At 49.0% G+C, this 20,667-nt stretch overlaps 1 long non-coding RNA gene and 1 pseudogene across 1 annotated transcript in view; one reads left to right on the forward strand and one right to left on the reverse strand.

Moving 5' to 3' along the window:
- The window catches only part of LOC105306717, a 13,028-nt gene extending 1,757 nt beyond the window's left edge, over nt 1-11,271 (reverse strand). Inside the window, exons 1-2 of the long non-coding RNA XR_897168.1 lie at nt 11,259-11,271; nt 10,029-10,030 (exon numbers count right to left, since the gene is read on the reverse strand). This is a non-coding gene — a long non-coding RNA (uncharacterized LOC105306717). The remainder of the gene's footprint in view (nt 1-10,028; nt 10,031-11,258) is intronic.
- LOC111732415 lies at nt 10,785-10,900 on the forward strand (annotated as a pseudogene).
- Nucleotides 11,272-20,667: the final 9,396 nt, after the last annotated feature.

A 20,667-nucleotide genomic window follows, 5' to 3' on the forward strand; every position in this document is an offset into this window, starting at 1 on the left:
TGTGTTACAAAGTCAAATAATCCACCTAAATGCCTCATCAAGTACCCATTTTTACTTCCAAGTGATTACTTTCAGAGTTTGGTATTTCGGACTTTCCTCATATGTTAAATACACTACATTTTTATATACATACATATGCACACAAATACATGCATTCGTATACAGATAGGACCATTACCAACGTTTCTCAGCTATTTAGACATTTGCCAGCATGTCTCATCTACCTCATTCTTTTTAATACTCTTGCTAGTAGCCCATTGTATGAATGCTCTATGATTTATTTAACCTGTCTGCCAACATTTGTTTGCAAGATTTTGCTGTTATGGTGCCACTGCAAGGTCTACCCTTAGACACATCTTTATATACTAATATTTTGAAAAGAGCATAAATGCAAGATTTATTTTTAATAAGGCTCTTAGGCATAATGAAAAGTAAGTCATAACTTATTTTTGTAACATTGTTGTCCCATATGTTCTAATTCTTCCAGTTAGGTAATACTTTGATGTCTTTCAGATACATAAAAAGTTTAAAACTATAACGAAAAGACTTCCATCCTGTCCCATTCACCCAGTTCTCCAGGCCCCAGTAAGTATTTTCAGTTTTCTACACATATGCAATTACTGATTAATCCCTGCTCATACAAAAGGCAGCATACTGGTTTGCAGTTCTGCACTTTGCTTTTCCACTTTATAACTTTCATAGTTTTTACAGTTGTAACATCCTTTCACGTCATATAATGGAAAAATAACCTTTTAGGTCATTTTCTCAAGAATAAAACCACCAGGGCAGCACAGGCCTAGTAAACATTTAAGGGACCCTCTATCCAGCAAACACAAGCGCGTCAGGAATTGTAGTGACAGTGACGAATGAGGGGTTTCTGCCATTAAGGGATCTCAGGTCCAGTCAAATAACAGATGCTAGACTTAGTTTCACGGAACGGGGGTTAAAATCGTAAAGCGCCCCAAAGTTTGGTTTCATATTTGATAAATACTATGTAAGGATTCACTTCCATAGATGCAGTTGTGTGAGCCTTGAATAAACCAGAAGAGAAATGCGTGGCTTGTAAAGTTGTGTTCCTTTTTAAAAGTACAACAAGCCATAGTTATTATAAACATGGCTTTAATTGTTTATAGATGGGCAAAGCGCCTTTTAATGAAAAGATGTCATTTTTGTCAGCGGTGTTCATTTTTGCCAGAACAGGGAGCCATTGGGACCGACTTTGTCATGAAGCCTGCAGTGCCCCCAAGCGGCCATGATTGACCAGGTAATCTATGTTTTTACCTTACTCCTTACAAAAGCTTGTTTACTTACCAGTAAAAGTTAATTTACTTCCCTCCCACACACCCCACTCTGTCAAATGCCTTTGCTCCTTTTTTCCCCAGTCCTGCAGCCACCTCTCTTTCCAGCTGGAATTTCTCCATAACATCTAATGTAGCTATTATTCAACATAGACCCTCTATTTCTTCCTGTATCTAACCCCTCAGAATGCTCTCCACGCTTCCCTTATGTGCTGGCCACACTTTTCCCATACGCCCCTGCCATTTTGCACTTCCTTCCTGCACTCAAACTGCTCCTTTTTCTAAAATACCACCATTCCCACCTCAACAAACCAAATCCTACCCCTAACTCAAAGATTCCACGAAGCCTTCCTCGACTTTCCCAGCTGGAAATTATCTGTCTTCCTTGAAATCTCATAGCTCGTTCTATTTGGTATTGAAGCTCTTTATTCAAACGGGGCTGCTCTGTTCCTTTACTTGACAATAGATAGTAACTGCAGAAGGCAGTAGAGAGAATGGGATTGCATGGGAGAGGGTCGGGGTCCTCCTTGTGGTCAGATGGTCAGGAGAGGCTTTCTGGGAGGAGACGAAGCGAGACCTGAAAGGTGAGCGGAGGAGGCAGCTTTGCAGAGGTGGAGCAGCAGGAAATGGTGCAGGAGCCCCGGGGCTGGCAAAGACTTTGGCACACTGGACAAGAGAAAGGAGGCCGGCGTGGCCGAAGTGCATCAAGCAGGTGGGGAGGTGAGGGCGGAGGGCTGTCCGCAGATGCTAACTGTCTGGTCTGGAGGCAGCACTGTCGAAGCTCCGCTAGTGAATCTAAAGGGCAGCCAGGGCTGGGAACCACTGTTTTAAAGTGTCGCCATCATTAAACGGGTGAAATAGTTTTTAACCAAACACGCACCAAAGAATTGTTTTGAAGAGTGAGTGCAAACATATTAAAAAAGAATAATAAGTTGTATCAGTTACCATTTGTGATCTTATTTTTTAGCAAATGTAGGTATCCATTTAATCAAAGCTTTATCGAGCCCCTACTATGACGGGATGCTTCCCAAACAGAAAACTCAATCCACTGGCCTACCCCGCGGGAAACATGTTATCCCTGTCCCTGGACGCTCAGGGTTCTGGGGCTCTGGCCTCCGCTGTGCGGCCTTTCCCCCGCAGGTTTCAGCAAGATGGCTGAGCACTGCAGGCGTCACAGCCAGACCTGACGATGTCCAGAGGAAGGAAAGGTAACATCTCTTTCCTGTGACTCTTATCAGGAGCAAGAAAATCTTTCCCGGAAATCTCCTCAGCCAAATCACCTTCACTGGCCAGAATTGGGTTACATTTATTCATTTTATTGTTGAAACTGCAGAATCATTAAAAATTTTTTTGTTTGTTTTTATTATTTTTTCCACTCTTGTGGTTAAAACACAGGTTTTTTTTTTTTTGCGTGTACGTATATTTTTTAAATTTATTTATTATAACAAGTTTTGACAGGAAACAATGATTAGGACACATGTATCTCTTCCTCAGAGATGTTATACTGAAACAGGACATTATTTATGAGCTGTCAAATGAGTCTTAAAATGTGTCGAAAACCCATAGTCTAGAGAGTGGAAGGAGAAGCCCAGCGGGATGGATGGCGGCAGGGGAGTGACCGGTTCCATTGCGGCAGGAGGGGTCGGGGGTGTGTGGGGGCCAGTGTGGGAGGGCCTGCATTTCCTCTGAAGTCCATGTGACAGTAGGGTGTTCTACACGGTGTCTTCCTTATGCTTTCCACAGATCTGTGCTAATTAATGGTTGCTTGTCACTCAGCCAGGCCACCGTCCCGGGAGATTGTGCCAGCGACCTCGTGCCGTACTGTCTTAATCTGCGCTGCCTCAGGAACCCAGCTCTTCCCTTAGTACAGCCGACTATAGGCTATAAAATGTCTCCTTTAGTCAGATGTAGGGGTCATAAGAGGAAATTGCCTAGTGGAGAAGTTACAATCGTATGCTGCAGATTTTAAGGCCCCATGGGTGACTTCCGCCCCCTGGGGGCACTCTGAGGGCCCACCTTTCTCGTGGGCCTTCGCCTGGCATCCTTCTTTGGCTCTGCAGGGGTATTTTTGGCTGTGTCTCCTAAATCCATAGCAAAACTCACTTTTTCTGGGGCTGACTGTAAGGGGGGAAAAAAAGATTTGCCTCACACCCAGATGACACAGCTAATCTCCAGAGATGCAATTCTACCCACAGCGAAGACAGAATTGACTGCAGTTTGCAGGAATTTTAGCTTCTCGTTCTTTGAACTTCATTCCAGAATAAAAGTTTGGCTTTTCCTTTGGGTCAAAACATTCACTGAAGTGTTTTCTCAAAACAAGGGTAGTCTGTTTTTAAATGATGAATTAGAAACATATTGAAAGCTTTAAAATAACAACATTCATATGTTTCCAGACATCAAGCAAATGATTGTTCTTAAACCATTTGCCAGCAAAAGGAATGGGGTGACCAATGATTGACCACGCTTAACCAGGATCTTCTCCTGGGGCTGAGATCACCACCCCTGTGTCAAGTGGACGTCAAGGCTCTATAAGGAAGGCAGACAGGTGAGAAATGGCCGCCCACCTCCAACACTTCCTGTGTTCGCTGATTACTTACTGTAAGAGCATGATGTATATCATCTAATGCCGCCTAACAAATCATCCCAAAACGTAGCAGCTTAGTCACAGAGATCCTGTGCGCCAGGAATTCGAGCATGGCCTACCTGCGTGGTTCTGGTTTGGGTCTCTAATGAAGTGGCATCTCACCAGAAGGCTTGACTGAGGCTGGAGGGTCTGCTGCCGAGACGGTGCACTCACAAGCCTGGCAAGATGACACTGGCTCTTGGTACCTTTCGATGGGGCTTCTCCAATGGCCTCCCAACGTGACAGCTGCCTTCCCCAGAGCGAGTGATTCAAGCAAGCATAAGATGGAAGATGCAACATGTTTTTAAGATCTAGCATCTGAAGTCGCACGCCTCCACTGTCTGGTTGGTCACGGGGTAGACGCAAAGCTGGACGCCAGGAGGTGGAACCCACGGAGCCATTGCAGAGGCGCGGCGGTCCCCACTTGTCCGCAGTTTCGCTTCCTGTAGTTTCAGTTCCCAGCAGTCAATCTCGGTGCACAAATATGAAATGGAAAATTCCAGAAATGAACAGTTCATGAGTTTAAAGTTGTGTGCTGTTCCGAGTAACCGTGATGAAATCTCACGCGGACCCTCTCCGTCCCACTCAGGACGCGACTCCCCCATTTGTCCAGCACCTCCACACTGTCACGGTCCTGCCCATCAGGCACGTGGGAGCCACCTTGGTCATCGGATCGACTGTCGCGGGATCACAGTCCTTGTGTTCACGTCACCCATACTAGGCCCCCAAGCCTAGGAGTGCGGATGCTGGCGATTCGATGTGCCAGAGAGAAGCGTGAAGTCTGCCTTGGAGTGGAGGGCGAGCCCAGCACAATGAGAGAGAGCCCACTCAGTCCTTTATGACAGGGCATTGTCGCACTTCTATTAGTTATTGTCGTTAGTCTCTGACTGTACCTAATTTATACGTTAAACTGATTATAGGTCTGTATGTCAGGTAAACGCAGAGTATATGTAGAATTCAGTGTCTTTGTGTCTGAGGGCACCCACTGGGGGTCCAGGGGGTGCTTTATCTTCACCGTGTCTTCATGCTCCAGCTGAAGGCTTTAACTCTCTCAATATTTGAAATAATTTTTTAATTTTTTGATTACAATGGCAGCCTCTCCTTATTCGTCCAGTCCAAAATATCAGTACATGGTGTCCACTCAGCCTCCGAAACAGCCAGACCCTAGCGGACCTGTCTCCCTGCTAACACCCTGGTCTGAGCCGCCGATGTCTCTCATCTCAACTCCCCGGCTGGTCTCTGCTCCCACCTGGGTTCTGGGCAGCCCACCCTCCTTTCAGTAGCATCCGGTGCACAGATTTCTAGAAAGATGCTGGTTTGAGCCCAGGTCCCTCACTCTGCATTTCCGACTCCCTGTGGGCAAATGCACCAGGAGAGGAAAGCACACAGGCAGCGAAGGGCGCGAGGGAGGGCTTGAGCCCCAGGCCCCCAGAAGGCGACGGTGCGCAGGCGCACTCAACCTCAGGCCTCGTGTCTGAGTCCTCCCGCCTGCTGGCGTGTGGGTCCCAGTTACTGTTGAAAACAAGAAGCCCTCCCCTGCTGAAAACCCCTCAGAGACCGCCTTCCTGCTTAGAGCACAATCCCAGCTCTTGGCCCTGGGCAACCAGGCTCATCTCTGCCACTCGCTGTCCATCAGCTTCCCGCTTTCCTCCCGCTTTCCTCCGGCTCCCTCCGGCCTCAGGGCCTTTGCACTTCCCTCTGCCTGGAATGCTCCCCCCACACTCAGTCCTCCCATCTAGGGCCCCTTCTCCTCCAGGTCTCGGCTCCGACCTCCCTTCCCTGACCACCGTTTGAAACTGGTCCACTGGGCCCCAGCTAGTCACCGTCTCATTCCGTGATCCACTCATATCCTTCCTAGCACTTACCAGTATCTGGAATGTTCCGACTGGCTCTGTGTGTGTGTGTGTGTGTGTGTGTGTGTGTGTGTGTGTGTGTGTGTGTGTACTGTTAGTGCCCCGCCCACTTAGAATACTAATAAACTGCACCAACAATGTGAGGCGCTTCCAGAGCCTCGGCAGGATGGTTGAATTCGCAAAAGCAGTCCGCAGACCTCTGCGGGTGACACAGGACAGAGTGCATGCGCTCGTCTCTGCCTTGGCTGTCCGATCACCACAGCTGCCTTTGGGGGCTGCCAGTCGCCCCAGTGAGCTGACACCCGGTCTTTGTAACACAGCCGTCTTTGCCACCCGACATCGGGTCGTTATCATGAATGACACAGGCCTCTGGATAGCATTTCATGGCGTCCTCTCACTGCTTGCTCACTGTCAAGCTATGTAGGTGACATCCGGGAGTAGACCCGTGAGTTTCAAGACAAACAAGAGAAAACCGTTTTGGCCAGGGGATGAAGGCGGGAAGCAAGTCTAAAGTGTTTATTTATGAAGCACGCATTATTTCTAAGGCTCATCCCTGTTTTGCTGAGCTGACTTAGGTGTATCCTTCTTGTGAGAACAAAAACAATTATTTTTAGAAAGCGATGCGTGTACACGTGAAAAACTAAAAATAGAATAGAGTAAAAAGAACGTTTTTCTCTTATCCCTGTCCTTGGCACCCTGTCCTGTCTCAGTCTGTTGGGGCTGCTGTAACAAAGGACCATAAACTTGTGGCTTAAACAACGGACATTTATTTCTCACAGTCCTGGAGGCTGGAAGTCCGACATCAAGGCGCCAGCAGGTCGGTGTTCAGCGAGGCCCACTTCCTGGATCAAAAATGGCTGACTTTCCTGTGTGTCCTCACGTGGTGGCAGGGACAAGGGACCTCTGTGGGGTCTCGTTTATAATCCCATCACGAGGGCTCCACCCTTATGGCCTCATCGCCTCCCAGGAGCCCCAGTCATTTAAAATCCCCCTAAGAATTTTGGTGGGGGACACAAACATATCATTTCCTTCCCCCCACGGTGACCGGTTTCTCGTGTTCCCTTCTAGACGTTCTATGCGTTTGGGAGACTGTTTACGTGTCCTTTTTTCCTTACATAAACTGACAGCATACCAGACATACTCTTTCCATCTTGCGCTTTTCATTTAAAAATATTAGTTTAAGAATCCTTTTTTTTAAAAGTCGGTACACATACAGATCTGTTCCATTCTTGTTCCCAGCTGCACGATATCTCATTATGTGCGTTTGCACTAACACAGCGGCCTATCAGCCACTAATTACACATGGCTCTTTTATCAAAATGGAATGAAATTGGTTCCTCAACTGCACCAGTCACATTTCAAATGCTCAGTACAAAGATTCGACTGCGGCTAACGTAGTGGACAGTGCCGATGTGGACCATTTTCGTCCTTGCGGAAGGTTCTGTTGGACGGTGCTGGTGTGGGCGGGCCATAATTTGGTTGAGCAGTCCCTGACTGCTGGATGTTCAGGTTGCTTCTGGTATTTTCCCGCTATAATCGGTGCGACGAAGACTCTTCTTACCCGTGAATCTTTTCCCAGGTGTGCATGTGTATCTGAAAGATAAACTTCTTGACTCTGCTGGGTCAAAGGGCATATGCATTTTAAATTTAGACAGGATTTGCCTGCTAGGTCAATAATAAACAGTATCTCATAATAGTTTTAATTTAAAAATATTTCGAGTTTCCCCTAACGCGATAAGGACCTCATTCATGATTTCATTTGACAAAATCACTTCCAATGTGAAAAACATTTCTCGAAGTTTTTTGTATCTCACGGAGCGGGGGCTTTGTCCTCCAGGAGGGTATCTAACGTTGATATTGATTGCCTCGTACATCATTTGCGATGAACTGTGTGCTGCTAATTATTAGCTATGGCGGATGCAAAGGGAAAGGCAAAATTGGATATGGAATTCCCAAAGCTATGACAAACTATAAGGATGCCCGGCTGTGATGTTTTTTGAAAAAAAAACATGATGCATCTCATGGGACACTTAGTTATCATGTCCAGCTTATTCATTTACCTGACCTGTATCCTCAGTGACTGGCTGACTGATTTGCTCTGGAATGCGAGATTCATGTAGCAGCGGGCCTGTTGACTTAGCTAAGGTGCGTAACATTTAGAAATAAGCATGGTACACCGGATCCGTAGCAGCACTGTTCCAACAGCCGAAAGGCACAAACACTGAGATGCCCATAGACAGGCAGGTGATGGATGGTGTGGTCCGTCTGTACACTGGAGTGTCACTCAGCCACAAACAGAATATTCGGACACAGGCTACACCGTGGATGAGGCTGAAGGACGTTACGCTGAGGGAAGTAAGCCAGTCACAGAAGGACAAATACTGTACGATTCCACTTACGGGGCTTTGCAGAGTAGTCAGAATCATAGAGACAGAGTCGAACGGTGCGAGCCAGGGTTCGCGGGAGGGAGTTAGTTTTTGATGGGGACAGAGTTTCTGTTTGGGAAGACAAGGAAGTTCTGGACACGGATGATGGTGATGACTGTGTAACCAACTGTGCGAGTGTACTTAATGCCGCTGAGCTGTACACTTGAAAGATGGTTAAAATGGTAAAAAAAATTAATAATAATAATTACGTGCTTGGTGGCAAGACATGGAAAAGTGTTTAAGAAATAGGTAGAAAACAGAAAACAGAGAGTCTCCCCCTGGGGAAGGGGTTTTTTTAAGTGTTGCCCAGAAGACGAGCCATCAGCGGTCACCCCAGTGTCCGGCTTTCCCCACACCGGGGGGCACAGTGCGGGGGCGGTGGCGGACGAGGTAAAAAGTTACACAGTCCAAGTGAGAGTCTGATCCGCCAGCTGCACAGGGAGTGTCTCGGCACCCCAGTTCTCTCCAAGGTTTCCCCAAAACTTCGCCAGCCACAAGGGGGCGTGGTGAGGTGGCCGAGCGGTCACAGAAGGCCATGACCAAGGGCAGCCTCCTCCTTTTCCTTTCCTTCCCCCGCCCCCGCCCCTCCCTCCCTTTCTCCATTTCCTCCTTTTTTCGGATTTTTTATTTTTGGAATAAATGCAGTCTCCCCACGGCTGGCATCTCCTGCCAGAAAGACAGGCTCCCTTTTCAAAAATTGTGAGAAAATTCACAAAATTTTACCGTTTTCCCCATTTTAAAGTGTACTACTCAGAATATTGTGCAACACCACGTCTATCTCGTTCCAGGACATTTTCATCGCCCCAAAAGGACCCAGACCCAATCGGCAGTCACTGCCCCCTGCCCCTCCTCCCATCCCTTGGCAATCAGTAATCTGCTTTCTGCCTCTGTGGATTTACCTATTTTGGACATTTCAGATAAACGGGATCATATAGCATGTGGCCTTCTGTGACTGGCTTCTTTACTGGGCATCGTGCTTTTAAGGGTCATTTATATTGTAGCCTGTGTCAGAACCTCGTCCCTCTCTATGGCCTAATCGCATTTCATTGTACGCACAGACCACACTTTGTTCATCCGCTGATGGACATTTGGGTCATTTCCCAAACGGTTTTCAAAATAGGGGCTTTTGTTACGTTATGTGTGTTTTTGCTGCCGTGAATAGCGCTGTCGTGAGCATGCGTGTCTACGCCTTTGTCTGATCGCCTGCGTTCAGTTCTCTCGGGAACGTATCCAAGAGTAGAATCGCCGGGTTATAAGCTAACTGTGTTTAACTCGTTGAAGAAAGGCCAGACTGTCTTTTCCTCCTCCTTGATTTTGATGAGCAAACCTTGTCCACTTAAGATATCTTCAGCTCATATTCGAAACCCCTCCACCCTCTGCAAAGCCGCCGGGAATCCCTTTAAAACATTCCCCCGAGTCCTGCCCCTCCTGCTTAAACCCCAGTGTGCACAAGTAAAATTCAGCTTCCCCACGCAGCCCTCAGGAAGGCCGGCCCGGTCCTTCCAGCCTCGCCTCCCCGCTCCCTCCCTCCCTCCCTCCCTCCAGTCAGGCCTGTGTCAAAGTCGGCTCCTCAGAGAGACTTCGGGGGCTTTTCCTACCCAGCTACTCTCTTCTACGTGGCCCTGACCTCGTTCCCTCCTCACACTTACCGCATGGCTGTCCCTTTACCATCTCGAGTTAGTTCAGACCTCCGTACGTTCGCACGTGCTGCTCCTCTGCCCGGCGCTGTTCTCTGTTGAGTGGCAGGCTCCTTCTGCCACCCCAGGTTTGGTTTGCCTGTCAGAGAGGCCGCCCCTGGCCGCCCATCCTGAAACGACTATCTGCTCACTCCTGACCCCGCCACCTGTTTTACTTAAGACTTTTCGATGTTTACTCATCGTCGACCTCTCCATTTTTCTTTAAAAACAAGAAAACTGTCCTTTCGCCGCTGTATTTCTGGGCCCAGACAGGGCTGGACAATAGTAGGTGCTCAATAAATATCTGTGAAGTAAATAGTAAACGAATCACAATCATTTTATTCTCTATCTTGAGGAGATCATTCTATTACGATGTTGTCTTATCTTCCTGAAACATTCTCGTGCATTTCCAAAAAAATTATTTACTTTTTCTGGGCATAGAAAAACAGGAATGGTTTTGCATAGGGTACACTGGAGTCTTCAAGGGTGTCCGTAAAACTTCATTTCTTAAAAACAAGCAGAGACGCAAAAGGCCACACTTTACATGATTCTAATTATATGATGTGTCCGGAATCGCCAAATCCAGAGAGACAGGACGTAAGATGAGGGTGCCGGAGCCCCGGCGGGGTTCTTGTTTAATGAGGACACAGTTTCGCTTGAACACGATGCAGAGTTCTCCTGGAGAGCCACTGCACAATAGTGGAAAAGCACCTGACGCTACCGAACTGCATGCTTAGAAACGGCCGTGGCAGTAAGTTTTATGTTATGCATATTTTTCATCACAATTTAAAATGTTTTGAAGTATTTTGAAAAACGAACAGGACGTGGTTCCATAGGGTAGCGGTTAGCACACCTGCTTTATGTGCAGAAGGTCCTGGGTTTGTGCCCCAGTGGAGCCACAGTCCATGGCCTGTGGCCATGCCACCCTGAACGAGCCCGATGTCTGATCTCGAAAGCTAAGCGGGGTCGGGCCTGGTTAGTACCTGGATGGGAGACCACCTAGGAAGACCAGGTGCTGTAGGCGTAAATAATAATAAATAATAAAAAATGAAAAAATGAACAGAAGCAATTATGTCATTATGTTAAGGTTTGTTGGAGCTGGACACTAGGTCCATGGTGTTCATTATATTGTTCTCTGCCCTTTCATGAATATTTAAAATATTCCGCAATCAGGAAAGAATTCTGAAAGTAGATACATGGGCAAAAAACTATGATCTAGAATTGTTTCTTAGCTATTACGCAAATCTTTAGACTTTCAAAGCAGCAATAAGGCCTCACTTAACTTTTTAAAATTAAAAGCGTACCTAGTACATATATGCCATTTAAAACCGTCCGCACTATTGTTTTGGTGATCTGTTGCTGCTCTATAAGCCACGCCAGACTCAGCGGTGGAGAACAGCCCGCTGTGATTATTGGCTTTGGTTCCGGGGGGGACCGGGCTCGGCTAGGCGGTTCTTCTTGGCTCACTCGTGGGCCTGGGGTCAGAGATGGCTGGGGGGCCAGTCGCACATCTGGCAGTTGCTACTGGTTTTGGCGGAGCCTCGGTGTCCAGAGCATGACACAGAGCACCTTCGTGTGCTCTGAGTTCCCTCCTAGCGTGGCGGCTGTGCTCCAAGAGCGAGCATGCCGTGGGGACCGGGTGGACCCTGCAGCACTTCCGTGGACTTCTTCGTCCTGGACATTTCATTCCATCCATTAGGAGCAAGTGCAGCTACAAGGTGCAACTTCAAGGTCACGTTGTTAGAAAGGGAGCTGGTCTTCCTCCACGCTCTCTTTCTTACTTTTTCCTTAGTCTGGATTGTTGGCACAGGGCTAGCGAGCCAGCCGGGACCCTGGGGGACCACGAAGCAGGAGAGAGCCTCCCACGCGGAAGGGAAAGAGGATTCATTCCACCTTTTTGTTTTGATTTTGCTTTTTTTTTTTTTTTTAATGTGGTGAGAACCACATTACATCCGATGTGCTATCTCCGCCGCTGTCCACGTGTGCAGGAGTGTTCAGGGTATGCACGTTCTTGCATCACGGATCTCCAGAACCTTTGCATCTTGCACGACTGAAACTCACTAAACGACAGCTCAGGTTTAAGGAGGTTCAGTCTGGCTCGAAAGGTGATTTCTTAAAGGAAGAAGCGTTTGTAGGAATGTAGGAGTTCGTGTTTTGTTTCTCTTTAAATAAGAACTCGGTTCCTCTCATCAGCTCTGTGCTGGGCAGAACTCAAATTTCAGTTCTGTATTTTTCAGAAATTCCGAAGAATGGAAAAGATAACAACAGCGCTTCTGCGGTAGAATCCCTCTCCCCTTTTAGTTTAGAGCCCCCAGGATTCCATCAGCTGGAGACGGTGTTTCCAGCCTCCAGTGATGCCAGGTGGCCCCTCCAGCCTAGGTGCCAGTCTGTAAGATGGAGATGGGGTAAAGAGCCGACTTCTAGGCCACATTGTTAAAAAGGAAGCTGGTTGTCCTCTACTCTCTCTTTCCTGTGTCCTTCGAGCTGGCATGTGGACAGGGTGCTGGTGACTCTGGGAGTGACAGTATCGAAACAGCAGGAGGCTGGGTCCCTGGACGACTGTGGGAAGCAAAGTCTCCCATCTGTGCTGGACCACTAGCCACCTCTGCACTGTTAAGTCCAGGAAAATAAAAAATTGAAAGACCCTATTTCCCCTTAAAATTTAATAGAAATATATTCCTAATCTGTTGGAGCCTCTGTATTTGGGGGTTTCTTTGTTATAGAAGCTTAACTTATGCCCTAATACAGGGGGCTCTCTCCTTTTTTTATACAACTTTAACTTGTGCATTTTCGACCAGTGGTTTTGACTGACGTAGGAATTTGTGAGAACAGAAACTGTGCCTTCTCATTCACCATTATATTCTAGGGCCTTCCAGGCCATAGTACTTGAATGGAAATGGTTCTCAGACTTCACATGATAAGGCAGATCATGGATAATAATGTAGACTTCAGATGGGGTAAAAGGGGTCAAATATGTGGTGACGTTAAAGAATTAAAAATAAATAAATTAATTTAAAAAATAATAATGCAGAGTTCTTGGGGTCTTCACCCAAATCTACTGAATCAATCTTTGGACCTGGCCAGAAATATACAACATTACATATAATAGAAGAAAAGATCCAATTTACAAGAGCCACCGTAATGATAAATTATTTAGCAGCAAACTTCCCAAGAAATGTGGAGAACAGTAATGTAAAAGTGTTAAAATTCTACTATTAAGTATAAAAGGGGGCTTGGATGAGTGGCGAAACAATATTTGTTCTTAGAAAGAATTAGTTTGGAAAGATGTCAGATTTCCCTACAGTTAGCCAGAAATCAGTGAAATTCCAAGGAAATAACCAGCAGGAAATTTGGGGGAACTTGAGAGAATGATGTTGAAGGACATTAAAAAAATGATTACATAAATATTTCCAGAAAAGGTCTGAAAATGAATAATGGGGGAGGACTAGCTTTTCCAAATATCATAATGAATTATAAAAGTGGGGTATTAGACATAGTTGGCGCTAGACCAGGAACGGGCAGACTGAGCAGTGTAATAAGAGAGAAAAATCCAGAAAAAGACCAAAGTAGATAGAGAAACCGGTATGTGAAATGGTCTTTTCATTCCATGGGGGAAGGATTAGAAATATATTGGGTTAGGAATAACTGGATTCCTTTCTTATTCCATAGCTGAAAACAAACTAATTCTAAATAGGACAGAGATTCAAAAATAAAAATACCTATAATGTACTACATACTTGAAACTAATTAAAATAAATAAATTAAAAAAAAAAAAAAAACACCTACGAAGCACCGGAAGAGAATGTAGTTATAAAAATTCTTAGTCTGGGAGGCTTTCCTAAATGTGACACAATACCAAGAAGACAAAGAGTAGATCTGACCACGAGAAAATCAAAGTTCATCTTTTGCAAAATATCAAAAGCAAAACCTAACTGGAAAATGTATTTGCCAAACTCCTATGCCAGGCAAAGAGTTGACGTGCTTCATATACAAGGAGTGGCTAACGAACCAGCCAGGAGGAGAACCGGCCCCAGGAGGTCGGAATCCGCAGGAGAAATGCAAACGGCCAACAAATCTGCGAAAAAATGTTCGGCCTCATTGATGCTGAAAAGAATTGCAGAGCGGAGCAATGAGCAGATGTCACCCCTCGGGCCCGCAAAAGTGAAGAGTTTGACGATAACCAGCTATCGAGGATACAGGAGGAGCCACTTGCGTATATTGGGGTCGGAGTATAAATGGCGACGCTCTTTTTGGAGAGCGGCTTGGAAAAGCTCCGCAGGATGAAAAAGGTGCATCCTTTGGGTCCAGCAGGCACAGGGCCGGGGCTTCGCCTCCACGGCCGTGCGCCAGCCTCTGTCCCCCAAGTCCTCCCCCGGGCAGAACCCTCTCTCCTCTCGACGCAGCGGTCAACACAGGGGTCAACACAGGGGGCCATGTCGGAATGTCGGTGGACCCCACCCAGCGTGACGGAGGAGGGGCCTCCATCAGGCCCCTAAAGGAGACTTTCCGGTGACTTCTGAAGAGAGACTGGAGGACGAGTAGGAATTGGAAGAAGGGGAAGCAACAGGAGAGGCTTCCCAGGCGGAGGGCTCGCCACGTGCGAAGGCGCCGTGGAAGGGGCAGCGGCCACAGGGCCGTGTGTGTGTCACGGGTGTGTCGGCTCGGGTGCTCTCGATGACAGGTAAGTGTAAACGGGGACTTTTCGCAACAGAGAGCTTTGTTATGTTGCATCGGAAGCGAGAAATCGGGCTGCTCCAGATTGGGTTAACTCGGCATCGGAACGTCACCCCCAGGATCCAGGTTCTGGTGTTTTCCATCTGCTCGCGGAGCACAGAACCGCATTAACTCTGACCTGTGGCTGGCGTCACAGTCTCATCCTTTGGTCCATACATGGGCCGCTTACACGTAAGCGTTAACTGGGCTCCGTCTGTATGAATATCCAGAATATTCATACAGGGCCACGCCCCCTCCGAAGGCTGCCGGGAGGTCCGTTCTGGCCTCCTCCAGCTCCTGGTGGCTGCAGGTGCAGCAGGCGTGGAGCCGCAGCCCTCCCGTCTGTGCCTTCGTCTTCACACGACCTCCTTCCCTGTGCGTCTGCGCGTGTCCGTGCGTCTGCGAGGACACCAGGCTCACTGGATTCAGGGCCCACCCTCCTCCGGTGTGACCTCACCTTCGCTCGGTCACATCCGCAAAGACCCCACCTCCACATTAGGTCACATGCACGGTGCCAGGGCGCAGGACTTGACCGTCTCTTTACGGGGGGGGGGGCACGTGATTCTGCCCACTACAGACAGGAGAAGGGAAATGACTCAAGAAACATCAAAACAAGAGAAATCTTGGTGCTCGCACGGGGGAGGGAGGAGCGGAAGGAAGGAAGAGGAAACCCCGCCCCCACCCCCCCACCCCCGCTGTGACATAAACCCAAAGGGACCCTGCTGTGCTGTCCCTCCCTGAATCGAGGGCCTCGCGACAGTATTTCAGGAACTTGAGTCGAATATCTTGGAACCAGTCGACAGTTGCTGAAATAAGCTCCTTCCCACCTGGTGACTTTTCTTTCTTCCCTGTGGGGCTGGGGAGAGGGGAGCGTGAAGGGAAGGTGCCCAAGAGAAGGAGTCTCTCCCCAGGGAGCCCTGCAGTTGATTGCACTAACTCCAGTTCAGATGACACTTTAGAGCCAAAATCAAGTTCAAGGTCCCAGGGCCCAGGGACATCTGAAGCTGCTCCAGATCAGCTGCCTCCAGGAAAAAGATGAACTGGGAGATGGTGTAGGGTCTGTCTCAAGGACGAGGAGCCAGAGGCCCTGCCGGTCAGCCTGGATCCTCGCCAACCCCAGGGCTGGCTCAAAGCATCTGTTCTTCTGGAAGAATCCTCTCTGCCCTCCTCCCGTTGCCCAGGGGCTCTGTCCCCTGGGGGGCTGTGAAAACAGATCCCTGAATCTCACCGCAGTGTCTGATGTGGCAGGTCTGGGGAAAGGAGGGAGAACTCGCGTTTCTGCCGGGTCCCAGGGGGCCAGGAGAACCCCTGGAGAAGCACAGCCCCAGGCCACGGGCCTGCAGCCCTGGGTGCACGTGAGCACCACACGGGGATTTAAAAACGACACCAACCGCCATTCCGGATCCCGGACCCCGACACCCGCCGACCGTGGGGCAGAAGCTCTGGCACGCCTTAAGCCCCCTGGACTCCAATGGTCGGCCAAGCTTGGGGACAGCAGCCCAATTCCTCCTTGTCCACCAAACATCAATTCAGACTCCACTTCGGAAAGCCTTCCCTGACTCCCCGACGTGGGGTTATTCATTCCACAAACCGACGTGGCCCGCGTGGGCCTTGCTGTGAGGACAGGCAGGCCCTCAGCCTCGTGGTGCTTTCATTCAGTGGGCGACCAGGCCGGACAATGTCAGGGCATGGTCAAGATAAAACGAAATGACATGCCAGGGAGCGTCTGTAGACGGGCGGGCCAGGAGAGAGCTGCCTTCACTGTCAGACCCGCGAAGAGTGTTTAAAAGCAGTGAGCACGGCATGTGCCAAAGTCCTGGGGTAGTAGTGAGCTGAGCACATGAAGACTGCATCTGAGGGAGTGAGGGGCAGTGAGGGAGGGGAGTTGGGTCAGGGCCAGAGCCGCAGGGCAGGGCCGAATGGCTCTGGGAGGGGTCTGAGCTTTATGCCTGTGCCCGCGGAGGGCTTAAGCAGCAAGTAATGTGACCCTGTTTGCTTTGAAAAAGGGCCACTCGGTGACCTCTGTAAAAAAATTCTCCCCGAAGCAGATTCCTTGTCCCTAGAGCATTTTTCTCAGGCGTCGTTATAGACTCACTGGTGTGAAAATAAACGCCTTTGTCCCCATTGGCCAGGGGCCTGGTTGAGGCCTCAGCTAATGCGAGTTGCCCACAGGAAATGCTCAGTCAGCGCAGTTAGACAAGTGGCCCTCTGAGCGAGTGTCCAGTGGCCCCCCTCAACACCAGCCACCCACCCTGCTCAGGCAAAGGTCTCGGCTGCTGGCGGCTGGTCTGGAGTGGCATTGCCATCCACTGCTTTCCAAAGAATCTGCTTCTCCCTGGATTCCAGCCACCTCTGGCACGCACCTGGGCCAGGCGCCAGGACCGATTTCCCCTCAGGAGAGAAACTGGCAACTTCGCTGCAGCTCTACGGCTGAGTGGACCTTTGGAAGGGGCAGAAGTCTTTTCTTTCTAAAGGATTCTTTGTACCAGTGTTGGGCCTGAGAACTCTCCTCTGCCTGGCTGCACACGGCTGTCATTCCTCTCGTGGAATGTGTCCCCAGGCAGAGGAGGGGCTTTTGGAGAGGCGGGGGTGATGACAGGAGCTGCCATTTACCGGGCAGGACAGAAAATGTTGCTCTGGCAGGAAACAATAGCAAAACAGGTGGGGACTCGCAAATGGAGCTGTTTGGTTAGGCCGAAGCACCCAAACTTGGCTTTCGTTTTAAAAATGCAGTGAATGTCAAGCCCACACACGGCAAGAGGTTCCCTCGAGTTAGGAAGAGAAGCCTGAAGACTCAGCCCAAGTTTCAACAAACTGGAGCTCGTACACTTTGGGTCTGGGAACAAAAGCCCTAAGAAAGAAAAAGAAAAAAAAAAAAAAGAAAAGGAAATGAGAAGAGCTTGGACTGTGGGCCTCCTGTGTACTTTTATTTTTATTTATTTATTTTCAGACGAGGCAACCCTTGGTTGACCTCACAGATTACAAGGACCTTGTCGGCTTGTAATCCTTTATTTTTTAATTTTTACGCTTATAGCAATTGGTCTTCCGAGGCGGTCTCCCATCCAAGCACTCACCAGGCCCGACCCTGCTTAGCTTCCGAGGTCAGACGGGATGGGGCACGTTCAGGGTGGCGTGGCCGCGGACCTCCTGTGTATTTTTAGATAGTCTTCCGAACCTGCCGCCATAATCATGCTTCCCACGCCCCCGCATGTCAGTTCTCGGAACACACGAAGTTCGGTCCCACCTCAGGGCCTTTGCACTTGCCGTGTCCTCCACATAGTTGGCTCCTCTTCGTTCCGTCCTCTGACCGAATGTCACCTTTCCGGAGACGCCCCGCCCCCACTCACTCGCTATCAAACCACTCTATTTTCTTTCTTTCTCGGCGTCTCACGTGATCTGAAATGATCTCGTCCGCTCATTCACGGACTTGCCTCTGTGTCTGCGTCCACCCACTGGAACGCAGAAGGGACCTCTCTCGTGATCTCCAGTGCCCAGAACCGTCCTGACCCGTAGGAGGCACTCGGTAAACAGTCGCTGAATGAATAAATAAACCAAGGAGGCTGCTGAGTGTGGCTGCCGGCTGCTTGCCAAAGAAAGGGTTTCACGTCTGTATTATCCACCGAGATGCTTTTGGCGGAAAGCGCTTGAAAGCACCAACCCAAACAGCTGAATAATGGAGATATTTATTATTCCCACGTAGGGGGGAGTCCTGAGATGGAGCAGCTTCAGCGTTCTCAGTCTCAGGGGTCGAAAACATCCTCGAGGACCCGGATTCTTTCCGTCCCTGTGCCAGCGTATTTTGGCACTGCAGGATGGCCGCCTTCGGCACAGGTGTCTCATCCAGATGGGATAACATCCCCCGGAGAGGTGCAGGAAGCATCTCTTCTTTGTGTCCCTTTTCATCAGTAAGACGACTTTTCCCAGAAATCCCCCAGCATTCCACTCCCATGTCTCGTCGGCCAGAATTTGGCCACATGTCCTCCCCCAGCCGATCGTGATGGGGGCACAGGGTCCCCCTTTTTTGAGCATCTATGGCTGCTTGGAGCAAAGAAGACAACACTCTGCCATCAGAAACAAGGGCGTGGGAGAGGATGCATTTTGGGGAGGCGAGCAGTGGCATCTGTCGTGGCGCATGTTTAATGTTTAATTTGAAACTCAGAAAAACCCTGTTGGCGGTGTGCCTAACAGGGGACCCCAGAGCGGATCGTTTTTTTAGCGTCCTCCCTTTAAACGACAGTTATTTTCAGTAAGAATCATTATTTTTTGGATTCCTTCGATAGTTTTAAAACAAACAAAAAGAAGAAATTTAATTTCTATTTTAAAGATAGTTATTAAAATATTTCAGGCGTGTGACTGAATTTGTGCAGTCACGTGTGGGTGGGTGCTTCTGGAATTCTCTGAACTACCTGTAGAATATGATATTTATTAAAGGGTAAGTAATACAAACGCGCTAACCACAAAAGCGCTTAGCAGTAACCACAGCAATTGTTAGTGTAGGGAGTGGCATGCTTTTCCTGTAGAGGACCAGATAATAGATATTTTAGACTTTTTGTGGCTATAGGGTCTCTGTCATTACTACTCAACTCTGCCACCGAAGCAGAAAAGCAGCCATAAATGATATGGAATGAATAGGTGTGTCTGTATCGCAATAAAACTTTATTTACAAAAACAAGCTGGGGGCCAGATTTGGGGTAGCTTAGGAACTCCTGTTTAGAACTTCGGCCAATAGAAGATATTTTCAGGGGGATTATTTTATCACTAATTTTTTATTTAGAGTTACTGGTGCACAGTGATAAGAAGCGGACTGACTTTGAGTGGGTTTTATTATTGTTGTAAAATTATCTGCAGACAGTGTGTTGGGGGAAGATTGCATGCACCCCCCTCCCTCGGTACACCTCTGACCACTTCTTGGAGGGCTCCTGGGGCTGAGATGGTCAGCCGGGGTCGTGACCTGGGGCTGGAAGGAGTAGAGTCACTTTTCCAGAAATCCAGACTGGTTGCCCAGAGCCCTTTCCTGCGGCCCAGAAACTGCCCCCCGCCCCCTCCAGGTGGGGCCTCTCTGGTGTCTGGGTCTGTGTTGCTCTGGGAGAGAGGCCGACATGGGCTCCTCCCTCACAGTGGGCAGCCCAGGACAGGCCTGGCAGGGTGGAAGCACCGGTGGCGGGCTTGGTGACAGTTCGGACCCGGGGGGGACCGCTGGGGCCTGGACTTGCCTTCCAGCCCTGAGCCCACCCCAGCCTGTTCTCATCTGCCGCCTCCGGAGTTCTGGATCCAGGGCCGACTCTCCTGTCTGCTGCCTCAAAGCTCGTTTCACTCAAGTCTCCTAGAGGTTTCTCGAAGCATGACCACAGCACCTGGGCTTCGCTGGGGGCCCTGCCCTTGTCTGTTTCAGGCTGTTGTTGTGATTGTGTAGATTTTTCTTTCTTTCTCTCTTTCTTTTTCCCTTTGTACAGTTCGGGGGCGTTAAGTATATTCACGCCGGGCAACCATCACCACCAGCCATGTCCAGAACTTTTCGATTTTCTCGCAATGACACTGTCCCCATTAAACACTAATTTCCCACTCCTCCTCCTCCCGCGACCTCAGTCCCTGGAAACTTCCCTTCTACTTTCTGTCTACGAATTCGAGTAACCTGGGTCCCTCAGAAAATACACGTGGAATCATACACCATTTGTCCTTTGGGGACTGGCTTATTTCACCGAGCACCACGTCCTCCAGGCTCATCCACGTTGTAGCCTGTGTCAGGATTCCCTGCCTTTTTAAGGCGGAATAACGCTCCATTGTATGGACGAGCCACATTTTATCCATTTATCCCCTGATGGACACGTGGATGGCTTCCGTCCACCTTTGGCTCCTGTGAATAACGCTGTTGGGAACACGGTGAGCTCATATCTGTGTGTCCCCGATCTCGGTTAGTTTGAATGTACGCTCGGCCGTGGGGTCGCGGAATCACAGGGCACTTCCGAGTTTCGTTCATTGAGCTCCCACCGCGCTGTTCTCCGCAGCAGCCACGCCGCTGTCCGTGCCCACCACGGTGCGCCCGGCTCCGTGTTCTCCGCATCCTCGCGGGTACTTCCC

The sequence above is a fragment of the Pteropus vampyrus genome, unplaced genomic scaffold (genome assembly GCF_000151845.1).
Source record: "Pteropus vampyrus isolate Shadow unplaced genomic scaffold, Pvam_2.0 Scaffold456, whole genome shotgun sequence".
Taxonomy (NCBI): domain Eukaryota; kingdom Metazoa; phylum Chordata; class Mammalia; order Chiroptera; family Pteropodidae; genus Pteropus; species Pteropus vampyrus.